The 17,956-nt window shown below is 34.7% G+C and overlaps 4 non-coding genes and 1 pseudogene across 4 annotated transcripts; 4 read left to right on the top strand and 1 right to left on the bottom strand.

Annotated features, from left to right (window-relative positions):
* The first annotated feature begins 631 nt into the window (after positions 1–631).
* On the top strand, positions 632–734 carry LOC130468194 (U6 spliceosomal RNA). The gene has a single exon (XR_008928615.1). It is a non-coding gene; the product is annotated as a U6 spliceosomal RNA (small nuclear RNA).
* A 1,126-nt stretch (positions 735–1,860) lies between these two features.
* Positions 1,861–1,974, top strand: LOC130468187 (uncharacterized; annotated as a pseudogene).
* A 5,927-nt stretch (positions 1,975–7,901) lies between these two features.
* LOC130468181 (U2 spliceosomal RNA) lies at positions 7,902–8,098 on the top strand. The gene has a single exon (XR_008928604.1). It is a non-coding gene; the product is annotated as a U2 spliceosomal RNA (small nuclear RNA).
* Positions 8,099–10,325: 2,227 nt separating this feature from the next.
* On the bottom strand, positions 10,326–10,441 carry LOC130468192 (U5 spliceosomal RNA). Its single transcript, XR_008928613.1, has one exon. It is a non-coding gene; the product is annotated as a U5 spliceosomal RNA (small nuclear RNA).
* A 5,115-nt stretch (positions 10,442–15,556) lies between these two features.
* On the top strand, positions 15,557–15,752 carry LOC130468180 (U2 spliceosomal RNA). Its single transcript, XR_008928603.1, has one exon. It is a non-coding gene; the product is annotated as a U2 spliceosomal RNA (small nuclear RNA).
* Positions 15,753–17,956: the final 2,204 nt, after the last annotated feature.

The following is a 17,956-nucleotide window of genomic DNA, read 5'->3' as shown; positions in this document are numbered from 1 at the left end:
TCTAGTTATTGGGGATCTCCGAAATCTGATGGTATTTGATAATTTTCTCTTTTGTTTCTCATATATACTTTTTATCCTTGACAGAAAATGATACAATTACTTTGGCACACCTCATGTGAGCAAAGCACAATTTTCTATGCTCCCACAGGGGGTGTGCCAAAGTATACTAAATCATAGTGCCAAATTCGATTTCTGTCATAAATGTGTAGTTTTGTGACGTTTATTTCTCTTTAAACTATTGCATTAACACTTTTTAGTCGTTTCTTCATGATGTTAACAGTGGATAATTAGTTGTTTAAGAGTAACTGGTAGAGTAAGACAGTTGGTTGGTTAGTTAACTTAGGAGAAAGAGTCCTACATAAAAGAGAACCAGAAAAGGTTATAAATAAGAGTAGGTTTCTATGTAGCTCTTGGGACTAAGAACTAACCATTTTTATTTCTTATATCTGGATTGAGAAATCATTATTCACTTGATCACCATAATGTTGCATCAAAATCTAATTTTTCCCATTAAAAGCTTACAGTAGTAAATTACACGCCTATTGTTGGAGGTTGATCTGGTGTTATTCCCACATTGAAATTATATCAAACAACTCTTTTGTTTATTAACTTCTGAATTCATTTCACTATTGTCTATTCGCAGACATCTGATAAAATTGGAACGATACAGAGAAGATTAGCATGGCCCCTGCGCAAGGATGACACGCACAAATCGAGAAATGGTCCAAATTTTTTTGGCATTTTTTGCCCCTCCTGGTTATTTTCTTTCCCCTAGAATCTGAATTTAAAAAAACATGTGTTGTTTACAGCAAAATTTAACCCCAAATGTTTGTCTTTCAACTTCTAAATAGCTTATGACTGAATTTCTCATACCATCTCTCAAAAATCTTACATTTCTACTCACTTGTGCTAACTACTTCGGACGTCCTACTTATGCACATTTGTTTTCTGTTCAAGGTTCTATGATTATCATCACTCAAAATTTTCCATTAAGATTCCCTCAAAAAAAACAGTTCCATTAAGGCGGCTAAAAAATGTTTTATTAGGGGGAAAGGGCATAATAATTTGTGACCTAACATATGCATATAGGTAAATTTGAATGATCGATTTTATATATTTCTTGAAACCCCTTACCTTGTCCCCTTAGTACTTAAGGGTAGATATTTAAAATACCATTAAGGTATTCATTCCGGTTCTTCTGATGTATTTCAGCTTAAACACTTATTTTCCAATTTCATTTTGCGTTTCATTTACATAAAACAAAAATTGTCAGTTTTAAAAACTTAAAAAGAGCGTCAGAGCTTTTTGAGTGCCAAAGATGGTTTGGTCCAAGTTGTTGAAATTGAGAAATACAGCCGCTGCAATTACTTAATATCTGAAGGTACTATCGTACATATACCCCAATGAAAAGGGAGACGTTAGACAGGAGCGCCTCCTGCAAATACAAGGTTATTCGTTACGTGCCAACAATCAATAATTTTGTGGGTTGGTTAACTACCTCTTACTTTTCTCCTCGTTTGATGTGAATAGTTCTACAGACTTCACCTGAAAGTTGGAAACCGAAGATAGTACTTCGTACTTGCAATTTTTTCTCCTTGTTGTCGCTGATATATTCTACATTCTTGTTACATTCGAGTCCTGCTGTAGTCTGATTTACTATGACATTGGAGTTTTGGTGGATTCCGAGTTCTAGTGACATTTTTTTTTGGCTTTTGAGTTCCTTTACATAGATCTTCTTATGTCGAAATTTCGAACTTGTGTTGTCAGTATGTCACACTACAGACGGTGAATGATGAGTTTTAGAGCAAGTAACGAAGCAAAAAGAGGTATCTGTTACTCAAAGAACTCGTACCTTTCTGGATCTCTCATCCTTTTGGTTATGATCAAGTGTAGTATTTGTTCTTATCAGTTTGATACTCCGTATCTGGTATGTGGGTCACTGACTCACATAGTCACAAGTGTCGCCCATTCTTTTCACTACTCTACAGCTTGGCATGCCCCATCAAATCATTATTCAAAACATATTTGATTAAGTTAATGGGATGCTTATTGAGTAAATGAGTACGACTAGTGTGTTCGCCTACACTTGTACTATAATGGAATGACATGATGCTTGATAAGAAAATGTGTCCATTACAATTTCGTGTCTAAAATTTATACATCAGGCCGGTATAAGATCATCCCATGGTGCTCGAGTGACCAAAAGCTAAAAAATAACAATTTTTTTGGGAAACTTTTAGGGCCCTTTTTAGAATAGTTCTATCCATTCTCTATCTTTTTCCTTGCTTGGGTTGGTTCTTGTTTCATGCTTTGAAAACCCTTATAACATTGTTTGTGTTTTGGGTTCACCATTATAACATTGTTTGTGATTTTGGTTCACCATTATAACATTGTTTGTGACTGCATCTGCCACAGTTTTTCTGTTTTCTTTGTCCGTAAACAGGTCAAGTAGCGAATTCTGTAATGCTTGAAATGCTGAAGTCATTTGATGTATAAGAAGGTGACCTTCTTACTAATTTTTCCTTTTCATTGTTTAATGAAGAGGTCAACTGCATTTCTTGCTGTATCTATTACTATTTATTATAATCTCATTTGTAATTTGCGATTTGGTGGTTAACGAAGAGTTAAATTGAAATTCGCAACTCTTGCTATATTTTTTACTGATGATGATAAACACTTTACAATCTGCCAAAGAAAAAAAAAACATGTCTGGCACGATAGAAGTCACATACAAATTTCAGTTGATGATCCAACGAGATCTGACTGTAGTGGTGTTTGCAGTTTTGACCACGAGTCTCCTTTACCTGGTTGATTTTATTTTTCTTAGGCTGTAGGACTTATGTGCTCGTAGCAAGCTTGAAATAAAATTACGCCTATTTCTTAGGCATAAAGTGTAGTAAGTCTTGAAACCTGGTAAATGCAGAAGCGAAGTTCGCCAAGATTGGAATGCAAACTTCCCGTTTGGGTGGAAAATAAATTTCTACTCCCCCATCTGTAGACATGCATCAGTGTAAAATGATGTCTTTTTTAGAGGCATCATTGCTCCCAATTTCTGCTTGTCTTGTTTACTTAACAAAACTTGAGTTCAGTTTTCCTAGTACTTTGATGATAATGGATAAGCTAGTGTCCCCTTTTGATATTGTGTGTCATTGCCGCCATTATAACACTTTATGCAGCTAATCTTGTTAACTATAGGATATAGGATAATGGTATGTTTAGGCTGATGAGTCCATTATGGTATTATGCTGTTGTTTTGTCTTTGTTTTATTTTTAGAAATTTGTTCTTTAGTGTTTAATTTAAGCACATTTGCTTCGATTTATGGAATTCTCCCATTTGGTGCCTAGATTGCCTACTTGTTCAGTAGTTGTTCTATGTAATGAATTAATGATATTTGAAATCACTAACTCAATCTATGGTCTGAAAACAACTGAATTTACATGGTATTTGAAAGACTGAAATATGTCGTGTTTACATTTCAGGCTCGTGATTCATCACTCTTTTACTTTCGCTTGCCCTTTTACAGGGCCAAACAACAACTGTCCAAGTTCAACCTTTATCAAGACAAAATCCATGGAGGTTCAATGTAAGCATCCTTACTTTTAAATGTTACTAGGTGGCGGGCCGCGCGCTATCGCGCGCGGATGCTCGCCCAAAAAAACGATGAATTGAGTTTTGCACCACATTGCAAGTGGATTAGCTTATCCAAGGTGTCAATTACTGAAACAGACGGGTAACCTATGCTTTATCCTCTATAAGAATGCGTAGATCAAATCTTGAACATTGTTTTTTGAGTATTGAGTTAACTCTTACCTAAACATAAAACATACAAGTGAAAAAGGATATCAATAAAATATATGTGTAGCTAGTGGGCTCGTGGACTTGTGGTCATAACAAAAACATGTATTATTCGGACTTCAAAAGTTATTTTTGATAGAAATACGCATTCACAACACGGTGTAACCAATTGAACAAAATATTTCCATATGCATGTGAGGTATAGAATTTTCCCCATAGCTCAAATCACATCTTTGCATCAACACATTATTGCTTGTAACATGATATTGGACCAATAAGAGGACGTTGAGTATAGTAGTTAGTAACTGGAGCATCTTGAACGTGAACCTCGCGCACATTCAAGAGGCATCTGAAGTATTGCAATTGTTTTGTTTGTGTTCCCATCCAATGTAGCTTCTCTCCTACTCCATAAGCGTTCTAAATGAAAAAGGCCAGTTGACAATAAGGAAGAGAAATAAAGAAACAAATATGCGCAAGTATATTATTGGAGTGCAGCTAGTGTCCTATCACTCTATCATGCGTGGCAGAAGCCAGTGTCCTTTTATAGTTTGAGACAATAGATGAGCAATTGAACAAGGAGACTGCTTTCAAAATAGATTATGGAAGTTGTCCCAATATAATGAAATAGGGTAAACCACATAGAATGCGAGGATAAGTTTTAGTCTAGAACATCATATCACCTCATTCTAGTATTTTACTCATTTATTAATCACTTTTTTGTCAATACGTATCATGTCTTATTGTCTTGTGACATACGTCTATTAACTATAATCTATATTAAGAAAATAAGAATTATGCTTTCCATCTTTAAACATTCCATTAGTGACATACTTAAGGACACCTTTTCTGCCAATTTAGACAAGTAAACGATAAATATTAGATCTACTTGTTAACAAGATATCATCAGTAATCTCTTGTAACATTTGTACCTTTTTAAGTATTAAATACATTCATTGGAATATAAGTGTATATGTAGTATTGATTAAATTTTCATGCATCGATCTGAAGTGTCAATGATTGAAAGTCTTGAAAGTTATATACTTTACCTTTCCACTTGAAATTTCATATAATAATACTCCACCAATCAACATTCTTGTTATGACCTTTGGCTTGTATGATTTATGGAGCCACGTATTCCATGTTAATCACGGAATTTGATATTCTTGAATCATCAACTTCTTTTTTCTTTTGCAAGTCCAATAGTGGCAAGGTAGAAAGCGGTTGGAATGTTCGGATAATTATCTACAAGTTTCTTTGTAAGGAATTGACATGTAGACCAATGGGCATAAATAACCTCAGTTCTGAGTTAATAAGTATAATCCCTCTGTTAATTATACTATGTTTCAAACAATATATACAGATATTGATATTCAAACAATTTCTTTGTAAAGTTTTATAATTTAACCTAGGACCAGCAACATCAGTATCGTAGCTTACAATGATCCCTTTTCCTTCCATGTCACTGTCAACAAGATTAATACCAACTGCTAAATAAAGAGCAAGTATGGTAGCCCTAGCATCCTCATGGGACTGTATCAAGCTTTAGGTTCACATCATAATGTGGGATAATAATATCAGTTTCAAAAACATCTTCTACTTCTTATATGATTTGGCTGGGGTTTGTGACATTTAGGTGAAAGTGAACTTTAGCTTCCTGTAGAGAAAGGCCAACCACAACACTTTCTAGCACTCCATCAACTACTAAAATGGCTTGTTCAACGTACAGACTCTGTCTGGGCAGCTGGTGCATGCCATTCCTTTTATTTTCAGTTGACATATTTCTTTTTTCTTGTTGCGGATACCCTTGAACTTGAAATCCTCCATTTTCAATGGTTTGTCTTAGTCTTCTTTTACTTCAAAGAACAGGGGGAAAAAAAAGAATCAATACCATTTCCAACTAATCAAAATGACAATGTATATAACACCTAATAACATGACAAAATTAACAATTAATATTAGCAAAATATATCAAAATTCCTCCATATCAGCTATAGTAGAAATCAATTTATTGTGATTAGGTTGACATGTAAACTACTTCTAAAGCATGAATCTTGTTTCCAGAATTTGCATCTAATTTTTGTCAGTTGAGAGCCACATAAGAAAATTAGAAAAGATCAGCAAAAATTATCTTATGAGATTGAGAATACAGGATGTCAGGATCTAATTCCTATGGGTTTACACCTTTATAAAAGAACAAGAATAAATGAAAAGCAAGAACCAATCAGTAATTTTCTGGACAGCTAAAATTCATTAAATTATAACAAAAAATCAGAATGATATCAACAAAATTTTTAAAAAAATGGCATGATCAATTTTCATTCTATTAAGTTATTAAAAGTTATTTCCAAAAATTGAATCAAATGGGACATTCATAAACAAAAATCCCACGAAACCCCATTTCACTATTGAAGGTGAATTACTAAAAAAAATCCAACAAAAGTTTTAAAAAATAAAAATTTACCTGATTCTGAAGAGTGGTTGACCTAGAAAAAACACAGTCGAAGAATCTGCACACAAAAAACCCAGAAAAAATCCTCTCTCCCTCCTTCTTTCTCTCTCTAGAATGTAGTGTGAAATTTGTGAAAACTGGGAAATGTTAGGTGGAAGGAAGCTGAGTATTTATAGAAGAAGATAAGGCCTTTTGTTGGAAACAGATTAGAGAAGAAGCGGAGAGAAGAGAGAAAATGGAGATGAAGAATGACTGAATGAAGAAGGAGAAGGTTTCGTTATGAGAGAAGAGGGAGGCAGTGTAAATTTTGGTCTATGTAAAAAAAGTGAAAAACACTTAACGAATTCTAATACAAAAAGTCTTGCGTGCACAAGTTGTACAATAAATTTATTGTGCACCAACATAACTTTAATCCAGTTTTCTCTAACTTTTACTCAGTTTTCTCTAACTTTTATACTATTTAAAAAAAGGTTAATAGATAAACATCTTAACGTGTTAAATGATTAATTTTATACATTATTAGTGATTTTAAATAAATATTTTTGATTAAAATGAAATTTTTTATTATTAAAAAGTAGATAACTTTTACATATATAATGGTGACTTTTAAACATTTTACGTCAACTTTAACTTCGGTGTACAATATTTATCGTACACCTCATGTAAATAAGAATTTGTGATTCTAATATGAGCCCAAAGAGGAGGGTTAAACGGTAAGGGTAAATTCGTCTATACACTATTCTTAAGAAAATTGTATTATTTTGATGAAGGATTCTAAGGCTATTGTGGGCAGTAACAAAAATATTAAGGGCCAACTTTTGGCTTTTTAAAGGGTAGGGATTTGTGTGATAAACCTTTCTCCATTCGCTCAAGATGGAAGTTTAGGAAGTTCCAGATTGTGTACGATTTTCCTTACTTTTTTTGTGGTGCACGCTTAGATTAATTTAAATTGTCTGGTCCATGGACATACACACTCAGGATGGATCATTTAGAGAGAGACTACAGTTTTGCAAGTCAAAAGTAGTTCATCAATACAGACCAGGGGAGGGGAAGTCATACAATTCCTGATGAATTTACAAATATTTGCTTCCTTCGCCAAAAGGTCTGCAGCTCTAGCTGCCCTTCCCTCGAAGGTGACTTGAAGATGGTCCCTGCATTCAATTTAGATATTAGATTAGATACTCTAGTATGAATCTCATCCTGATTTTAAATTAGGTCCATGGCACATTTACAATCTGTAGTTATAACCCCTCCCTCCAGTTTTGGTCCTCTGCCCATTTAATGCCATCAAAAAGCTTCCAATGCACTCGAGCAGTAGAAACTGAAGGTAAGACCTTCATCCAAACACCGTGACTATTCCTATAAACACCAGAAATTCCCGATGATTTTGACTGAATGAGGCTATGTGTATAGCCTTACCCTTGTGAGATAAACCTTGCTCTATTTCTTCTCCAAAACCACAAGTTTCCATGACCTCTGGTTTTGTTGTTTATAGAATATTTTATTAGTGTACCACAGACATCAGAATATACCGAGTTCCTCCAATTTGCTGTGAACAAACCCTCCAATTAAAGTGTGCTGTACCATATCGACAATAAACAACCAGGTTACTGTAACTGGATGAAATAAAAGGCAAGAATTGAGGCTAAACAAATCATACCTTTCTCGGCCTTTTGGCTAAGATCAAGTGTAGTATCTGTTCTTATCAGTTTAATATCTGATACGTGGGCCAATGGCCCACAACGATATTAAATTTATTTTTTAAGGGGGAAGTCCCAACACAGTAGCTTGCTGCTGGGGTCTTCAAGCGTCGCCTATGCGTTGCACCATTGCACAGGCCTGGCGCACCCCACTAATTCCTAGTTTAAAATTAAGGATTATGCTTCTGCTATTCTAAATCCCACATAAAGATAATACTATAGATAAAACTATAAATTGGATCTTGACTCCTACATATGCTATATTCATGTTCTGAAAATGGAATTTCTCTCCCAAATTCTGCATGTCTTGTGTACCTTGACTGTATATTTGTTGTGTGTTTTTTGTAATGGTGATTGGTTTGTATACACGTTATTTAGTTCATCTGGTTGACTATAGGAGAATGAGATAGCAAGCGTATCCTATGCGTGCACTACTGCACAGGAGTGGTGCACTCCACTAATTCCCAGTAAGGTTTATGCTTTTGTTCATTCTAAATTCACATAAAGATAAAATTGTAATTGGTTTGAATTATGAGTTAGTACACCACAAAACTAATTGGTATCTTGGCTCTCATCTGGGTTCTGAAGATGGGAAATTTTCTCCCAAATTCTGCGTGCTGTGTTTACTTCATAAACTGATGTTTTCTTTTGCTAGTGTCATCAGATCATTACTTGCACTTGACTATATATTTGGTGTTTGTTTTTTGTGTAATGATGATTGGTTTATGTACACATTATTTAGTTTATCTGGTTGATTATATAGGAGATGCCTAAAGCTGAGTCCATTACTATTTCCATGACATGGTTTTTTATCAGAATTGAAAACATTGGTCTTTCGCCCCGCAAATTTGGTCAGGCAAACCTTCAAGCATTTCTTAACAGAGGTAAATTCTTTTACTAAACTTTCCTTCACTTTGATGGTTTACTAGTAAGATCAATTGCATTTCAAGCTGTAACTATAACAAATGAAGGAGTTAACCCCGTAATTGGCGTCTCAGTTTTGCCAAAAATCACCATTCAGGACCTCACTTTTATTTTGTCACCAATTAGGACCTAAGGTTAAGAATCCGACCATTTAACCCATATTTAACTCATCGGAGCTAAAACTGAGGTGCTTATAAATTACTATTTTTACCAAAATCTTAAAGAAAACCTAAAATGTAGTTATTGTTTGCTGAAAATGTTTAATTCTTGTTTTCTTTTAACTTCAACCTCCTTTCTTCATTCTACAGTCTCCATCTTCCCCAAGCATCACAATTACCAACCCCTCCATTTAGGATAGAATATTCAACATACAATTCGAATTATTTACTCCACAAGCCAATTCAACACCGAATCAAGAAAATCATAATGTAAATTCTCTTTCATCCCTTCTATCCCCCTTATCTCATGTTAAATAAAAAAGGTTTATGATTTACCCCCAAGTCAATTGACGCCCAAATTAGAACAATAAATCACAAAAATCCTTAATATCAATGTTCTTCAGCAATTAGATCCTGCATGAACTTTAATGGAGAATAGACCCTGCATGAACTATAATGAACTATATTCTTGAAATCTACGGATTTGTTCTCTGACATCATCATTCATCTTCCTCTTCCAAATTTTCCTCCAACTATCACAAATTTAAGCCTCTTAATTCAAGATCAGAAACTCAAAACGTTTTCAAATTATCTACTCTAAAACAAAAAGAAGATAGATCTAATTATATACGGAGTATCTTTGATTGTGAACTATAATGGAGAAACTGTATAGGTGGAGGAAAGGGAAATTACCGTGGTGCATGGAAGATTAGGAAATTGGAGGAGAAAGAAAATGGTATTAGTGATGAATAATAATTTTATTTTGTACTTTGGTAATACTTCTATAAAAAAATATTATTTTCGTACTTCTTTACTCAAGTTCATGTCTTTTGTTTAACCATAGTAGTTAACTTTGATCGGAAAAGGGAGATGAGGTCCCAAACGGTGACATACAAACTTTACGGTAATGATCGGTGATTCTTTGTAAAACTTGGACCCCAATTGTGATGTTAACTCACAAATAAAGGTGGTTATAGAGTTGTTAATCCATTTGAAATGTAAATACTTTTTATAATTATGCTACCAAGAGATCTAGCGAAAATTAACTCATGCTTGTTAGATCGTAAACCCCAAGTATTATTCTATGATGGATATTCTTTTTATTTTGTTTGAATGAATGTGGTTTGTTGGAGGTGTAATAATACCAAGCATGAGTTAATTTTCTTTTTATTTTGTCAAATGCTACACATGGTTTGTATACTCAAAATAGACATGGGCATGGGCATGCACTTCCATTTGATTACCATTTTACCACACAGTTAGACAACTAAGGAGAAATTTGCACTAGAGTTGTTGGAAGCTTCTATGAAAGAACTCCCTCCAAAAATAAACGTATGCCACTGAATGCAGCGAACACACGGTATTCTTTAGTAAAAGGCGAAAGAATAGTTCGCTTTGTGCTCACTGCGTGGCTGCGTGAGTAGATCAAGTAGTTGTCTCAGTTATTTATATTGCAGTTGTTATTTGGATCTTATTTCCTGATTGATGTGGGACTGTTGTGCTTTTCCCTTGCATCTTATACGGAGTAGTGAATTTAGCTCTAGGGAAAAATATTTACACAAACTAAGAAATGTTTTGCTTGCTATCTTAATGTGGTTGATTCTACTAACAGAAAATATCCTTTGTTTGATTCTACTAATTATGCAGTTGAACTTTTTGGTTGTACATTTGAGATTGATTTTCTGCTGAATAGGAACTTAAATTACTTTAATGGTAGATAAAAAGATTAATCTTCGCCAATGGATAGCAAGAATGGAATCAATCTACTTCAATGGAAGAGTTTGTCCCATCTTTGTTGAAAACTTGAAACAACTAAAGTTGGAAGCTGTACTTTTTAATTCCATCATCCAACAATTGATCTCCAATTACAATATTTTCAAGAACTGAATAATTCACAGTATTGGTAAAATTTATACCCAAATATAGTGGATGTGTTATCACTGTTTACAACATCACTTATTGGACCGAAATGAAGTAAGAACATAATTATAGTCAACTAGTGTTTCATGCCAAAGACATAATACTAAGGCAAGAACAACTAAATGGAGCCAAATAAAGTAAGAACATATAAACTCACACCTATTTTATAAATGTATGTAAGATTAAAAAAAAAATAGAAAAACATCTTGTGGATGGTTGTTCCACGAAGGTTAGTTGTTTAGGTTTATCATACTAATATGTTTAGAGGCGCTATGGGGTTCTATATATAGGAGTTTATAAGCTCATTTTAAGGTGTGTGTCTGTGCACAACCAATTGTGCGAGATACCCAATTGCATGCGTGAGTGTCCAACTTGTGTGATGCATTTCTTTTAGTCGAGTAATATTCTGTGCATGGTTCTGGTGAGGGATTTATACCGGTTTTCAAGTTAAAATTTGTGTGTTTCTTACTATTATTTCCTTTGACTCCTTACTATCATATTTTGATCCCTTGCATCCATCACACTTGGTTAGGTTCAGAATACAGGAACCATAGAAACATGAAAACTTCTTTGCTTCGTTGGGGTAGTAGAATATGTGCTTTTAAACCTATCAAAAATATGCTTTAGTTTGGCTACAGATATTGAATTCATTTGTGATTGTATTTGATGGCATTGTTGAGTTGTTCATTAGTATAAAGTTACCATATTTGAGCTAATTATAGCATTTATTCTAGTACAATAGTTGTAGATGTTATGCTTTTGTTTTTGAAGAGAGCGTGTCTCCGTTTATTTTCAGTGATAGTGATATCGGCTCTTGCCTTCCAATTTGGTGGCCTTTATGAGAGTAGAAGTTATTTGCATGAGGATTTGTGTTTGTAAAGAAAAGAACATACATTTTTAGTTGCAGAGTGTCATATCTTAGGACAAGTGTAGTTTAATTGTTCAATCATTTGAGACTTGGATGCTATAAACTGAATTTTTGAAGGTTTTGACATCTGTTGTGGAGACGTATAGTACTTGCGTTAAGGCTTTTGCTGAAGGAACGAGTATCATTCTGTAGCTGTGGTTGGGGCAACTGCATAATATCTTAGGTTGTTTGATGATGATTTTCTCTTATCTATCTTTCATTGTCATTTTCTCTAGGCTTGCAAGCATTATTTCCTTTTGTTTATAATTTGAAAAAAGAATATATTTGGTTTTAATGACACGTGAAACTGAATTTTTGAAGGTTTTGACATCTGTGGTGGAGACGTATAGTACTTGCGTTAAGGCTTTTGCTAAAGGAACGAGTATCATTCTGTAGCTGTGGTTGGGGCAACTGCATAATATCTTAGGTTGTTTGATGATGATTTTCTCTTATCTATCTTTCATTGTCATTTTCTCTAGGCTTGCAAGCATTATTTCCTTTTGTTTATAATTTGAAAAAAGAATATATTTGATTTTAATGACACATGACCTATGCGTTGTAGGCTTGTGATTTAGAAGCTATAGGGCTCATCCGGCCGTAGTTATAATAAGTTGGATGAGTTTTGGGGCTAAGACCGTGTAATGAACTCACAAACACTAGGAAGATCACTGGAATAAATGGGGAAAGGATGATTGCTTGATATTGCTGAAAACTGTCTTACAGGAACAGTGACCTTAGGTCACAACTCTCTAATGCCTTAACACAAATCAAAATGCCTACTACTAGTGCTCTCTACCCTTTAAATAGCTACTACAATTGTACTACATTCCACCCACTAATGTTGTTGCTGTAGGTGCTCTTTGTTGCTGCTGCTGCCGCAGTTCTTGTCTGCTAGTGCTTTAATTGCCTCTTTCCTCTTCTGGTGTAGGTAGTTGGTATGGTTGCTCTGCCTAGTCCTCTGCCAAGTCATTACAGACTGTTCTCCCCTCTAATTGTGGATATAGCTAACGCGTTGTTAGTCAACCACGTAAATCTGTGTTACATTTTTATCGCTTACTGCTTCACTATTCCAACCATTATAACAGTTACTCTCTTAATTAAATGAAATAATGCTGTGCTTGTCTATCTCGGTTGTAATTACATAGTGCTTGATTATTTATCTTTTACTTGGCCGGTAGAAAGGAACCTTACTGTGTTGAAGTTATGTGTTCAAAGGCTTTGACTATTGTGTAAAATGTATCTGATAAAATTGCAGTTGTGTGAAATGCATCTGACAATTGTTTCTTGCTTGTTTTAGTGTCGTAGTGGTTGATGATTTGATGACATTGAAATATTCTCTCCCCTGCTCATTACTTCGGTTTTGCTCATATCTGACTTGATGCTCATGTATGATTGCAGGCTTTATTTCTTTGGAAATCCTGTTTGAAGCGATCATCCCATGGGTCAAATAATTGAGTTTCTCACATTGAGAAGGTACAATTAAGGTTGTTTGACTGACCAAAATTGAGGTTGTTTGAATGACCAGAAAAAGTTGAGGTTGTTTGAATGACCAGAAAAAGTTGAGATTGTTTGAATGGCCTTAAAAAATTGAGGTACGTAAGATCAACGAAGCATACCTTATGCCATTTAATGCTGCAAAGAGTAAACCTACTTGAATGCTTTAGTCTCTGTTGAAAGTAATGACACCAAGAGGTTTAAGATGACAAAGTTTAACAATTGATCTCCTATTACACTATATGTGAGAGACATACCATTAACAGTATTTCTATAATTCAATGGATTTAATTGAAGTGGAAACTTTTGTATGGATAACATTTTTTAGGAACAGTGATAAACTGCAAACTTAGAGACCAGATAGAGATGTTCATACTTTCTCCCTACATAGTTACATACCGTGCTATGATCGCGAGTGATAAGAAGAAAACTGTTTGTTTGTATACTAAGTGTTTGGTATATTTCCTTTGCATGAGCACTTTGAGATAATGAATGGAGTACGTTAGCCCAAATTTTGTTTTGAAGTACATTGATGGGATACATTGCTATGAACTTACACATTGATATGAAGATGCGGGGAAGAAGAAGATCAAATATGTTTGGTAACTGGAGAATAAACAACGATGAAGATCAGTACAAGTGTTAGAGAGGCTTCATCCCTCCCAAAATGCAAAAGGAAGTTTAATCAAACTCTCAATTATATTTATAGACAATTCTTCCCCCTTTTTTTTTCCTTACTCTCAACGCTAACTAATTATCAACTTCTTAAACTTGAAAGCAAATTGCTCCAATGTTTTAGGCATAAAACGTAGTAAGTCTTGAAACCTCTTCTGAGTTCCCCCGTATTTAATTGACTGCAAACTTCCGTTAGACTTGCAGCAGTATTACTTCTGATTATGTCTACTTATCTGATTATAGGTTGTTATTCTCGTCAGGCAGCAATTTGAAGATTTCCTGGGTAGTTCATCCTGAATGGCTGAAGGATGAGGTCAAAGCTACAAGAAAACAAAAAGAGGTACTGGAGTTGAAGAAAACCATATCTTTCTCGTCCTTTTGGCCAAATACCTAAGATAAGTATGCATCTGTTCTTCTCAGTTTAATATATGGAGCACCCTTCTAGATAATTGGTCACAAATTTTTGAAGTATTAATTTTAATTCCTTTAGTGAGGATCTGGTTACCCTTTTTCAGTCAATGGAACTGTCTGTGGAAGATGGTTTTCATATATGGATATCTCATAATTTAAGAAGCTTCAAATAAATAATTAAACCACATAAAAAAAGATAGAAATCATTTTTCCTAGTTCCGCGCATGTAAAATGATGTCTTTTTTAGTGGCGATATTGCTCCCAAATTCTGCTTGTCTTGTTTACTTCACAAAGCTAGAGTTCAGTTTTCCTAGTACTTTGACTATAATGGATAAACTAGTGTTCCCTTCTAATATTGTGGGTCATTGCCGTCGCTATACATATTATACCGATAATCTTGTTAACTATAGAATAATGGCATACGTACCTAAGCTGAAGACTCCATTATGGTAGTGGTGCTGTAGTTTTACTTTCTTCGTTTTATTTTTAGAAATTTGTTCTCAAATATTTTATTGAAGTACCTTTGCATCCAGTTGAATGCCTACTTGTTCTATGTAATGAATTAATGATTTTTGAAACCTCTAACTCAACTATGTTGTTTATGGAATTGGTTTCAGATTTCAATGCCCCTAGCCTGTTGTCTCTTACATATTTTGTCAGAGATGTTAAATAATGTTGTATCAACATTTTGGGATCGTGAACTTTTATACTTTTGCTTGCTCTTTTACAGGGAGAAGCATCAACTGTCCAACTGCAACCCTTATCAAGACAATATGTGGAGGTTCCAATATAAGCACCCTTACCTTTAAGTGTTATTTACGTGTGACGAACCTTTCTCCATTTGTTCATGATGGTTCCACAATGTATAGCCTTTACCCTTAAAAACTATGTATGTACGATAAACCTTGCTTCATTTGTTCTCCAAATCCACAAGATTCCATGACCTCTGGCAATGTTATACAATATTTTATCCATGTAATGCAGACATCAGAATAATAATGAGTTCCTGAAGTTTGTTGTGGACGAAACCCCAAAGTAAGGAGTTGAACCACATTAATAATGTACGAGAAGACTGCTGTAGTTTACAGCACATAAAAGGTAAGAATTGAGAGTGAACAAGTCATACCTTTCTCGGCCTTTTGGCTAAGATCAAGTGTAGTATCTGTTCTTATCAGTTTAATATCTGATACGTGGGCCAATGGCCCACAATGATATTAAATTTATTTTTTAAGGGGGAAGTCCCATCACAGTAGCTTGCTGCTGGGGTCTTCAAGCGTCGCCTATGCGTTGCACTATTGCACAGCCTAGCGCACCCCACTAAATCACAAATCAGACTTTCTTGAGTGAGGGATATAAATTTCAGTAGAAGAAGTTAAATGATGAATTTAATAGGGTTACATGATTTACATCATGTATCCTCTATAGCTTTCGAGCTGTAATTAGCAGTTGGGGATATAAATAAAGAACTTGCACTTGGGTTGTTACAGTCTCCTCAAAGGACCCCATTCAAATGTATTGCACTTGGATTGTTTGAAATTCAAATGTATGTCAATTAATGCGGCGAAGAGTAAAACCTACTTGAATGACTCAGCCTCTTTTCAAAACAATGATACCAGAATCTGAAGGTTTAAGATGACAAAGTTTTAACAATTGATATCCGATTACACTATATGTGAGAGACATACCCCGTGATACCCTTCCCTTTGTCGTCAGTTCTTAAGTCATACCCCGTGATACCCTTCCCTTAGTAGTCAGTTTACAAGTCAACCCTGTGATACCCTTCCCTTAGTCGTCAGTTCTCAAGTCATACCCCAGTCATACCCCGTGTTACCCTTCCCTTAGTCGGTTCCTTGCAGAGAGTGGTCTTCTTGGTACTTGGCCGCATGCCTTTGGGGTAACATTGTCCTTGTCTGATGTACAAAATAGTTAGCAAACCAATGTTCCTGTCAACTCCTTTGTGTTTTACATATGTTAGGTTACATTTCTTAATAGAAAACTTGTTGGTTTTTTTAAGCTAAAAAATTAGGTTAAATTGGAAACATATGCTATTGAATCTTCCTGTTTGTTGCTATTGACAAAGGTTTTGTCACTTGGCAGAGAGAAGGAAAATTCAATTTTTTTTCCATTTTGATTGGTTCTAACTTCCAAGTATTAATATGCTAAGAGAAGCATTTCAATATTATGTACTTATGGTTCATGTTGAACTGAAATTGGCATGGGATCCTACCCAGAAAAATCTGACATATTATATCATGTTTGTTACAACAGGTCCAGCACGTCAAATGGTGAATCATTCGTACTTATAAAGCGAAAGATGTTAAGAAAGGCAGGAGACGAGGTAAACCTTTTTGCTCAACTTCTAATGTTGTCATGGAAGAAATAGAGACTTGGCGAAGTATTTAGTGAGGTTCTTTTAGGAATAGGCACACCTTTGGAAGATTCTCATCTTATAGTGGACCTAAAAGACTACGTAGGAAATGAGATGTGTTTGGCCTTGGACCTATGATATGTTAAGGAATGTAATAGGTTCATGGAGAGTAGAATTTTAGTGCTGCAATAAGTTGAGTACTTAGTCCCACAATGGATATGTATCCGAACACCACTTTCTTTATTATACTCTTGCTTCGTATAAGAGACAACATCTGATAAAATTGGAACGATACAGAGAAGATGAGAGAACTGAACTTGAAAGGTTTGCTTTTTTTACAACTTTTCAGCTAAAATTAACAACTTTTCAGCTAAAATTAACAACTTTTCAGCTAAAATTAACAACCTTTCAGTCTAAATTACGTATTTTATTTTTGGCTGACTTTTTTAGGGGGAGGTATTCATTACAGTAACATGCAAGACTCTCACGGCCCGTTTGGTAGCCGGTAATAAATGGTGGGAATGGAAATAAATCTTAGTGTTATTTGGCAAGAAAATAACATCATGATATCCATGGTAATTAAATTATGTCTCAAACTTGGTGTTTTTCTTCATAAATTTGCATTCCTACCTAATACCATTCTCCAAATGGTAATGGATGGTAATGGAATATTATAGAAAAGGATAATTTTGAGTGAACTATCATTACCATGGGAATGGATATTGATTTTCTTTACAAATTTACATATAAATTCATTCCCATTGACACCATTTATGAGCGGTTATCAAACGGGCCGTCGGTGTCATGGTATGGGACCTATGTCGTTGTAGGATGAATTGATGATATTAATAACCATATTTTAGTATGTGTGGATATTAGAGGTTGTTAACGACAGTGATCACTACATGTTGCTTCGAAATCTAAATATTTTCAATAAAAATGCTTATATTTGGATTTTTGTAAGCTCTCTTGAGGAACTTCCTTCTAAGCCACAACAGCCCATGAGGCTTAGTCATCTATAGTTGCAATAAGTAGTTTCAGTTGCTGGTAGACTTTATAATTAACTCATGCTTGTTATTACTCCCCCCGTATTTATTTAAGAGATACACTTGGCCGAGCACGGGTATTAAGAAGAAGAATTGAATAAAATAAAA

Source organism: Spinacia oleracea, chromosome 2 (assembly GCF_020520425.1).
Source record: "Spinacia oleracea cultivar Varoflay chromosome 2, BTI_SOV_V1, whole genome shotgun sequence".
Lineage (NCBI taxonomy): Eukaryota > Viridiplantae > Streptophyta > Magnoliopsida > Caryophyllales > Amaranthaceae > Spinacia > Spinacia oleracea.
This window is presented reverse-complemented; position numbering and strand designations above follow the sequence as displayed.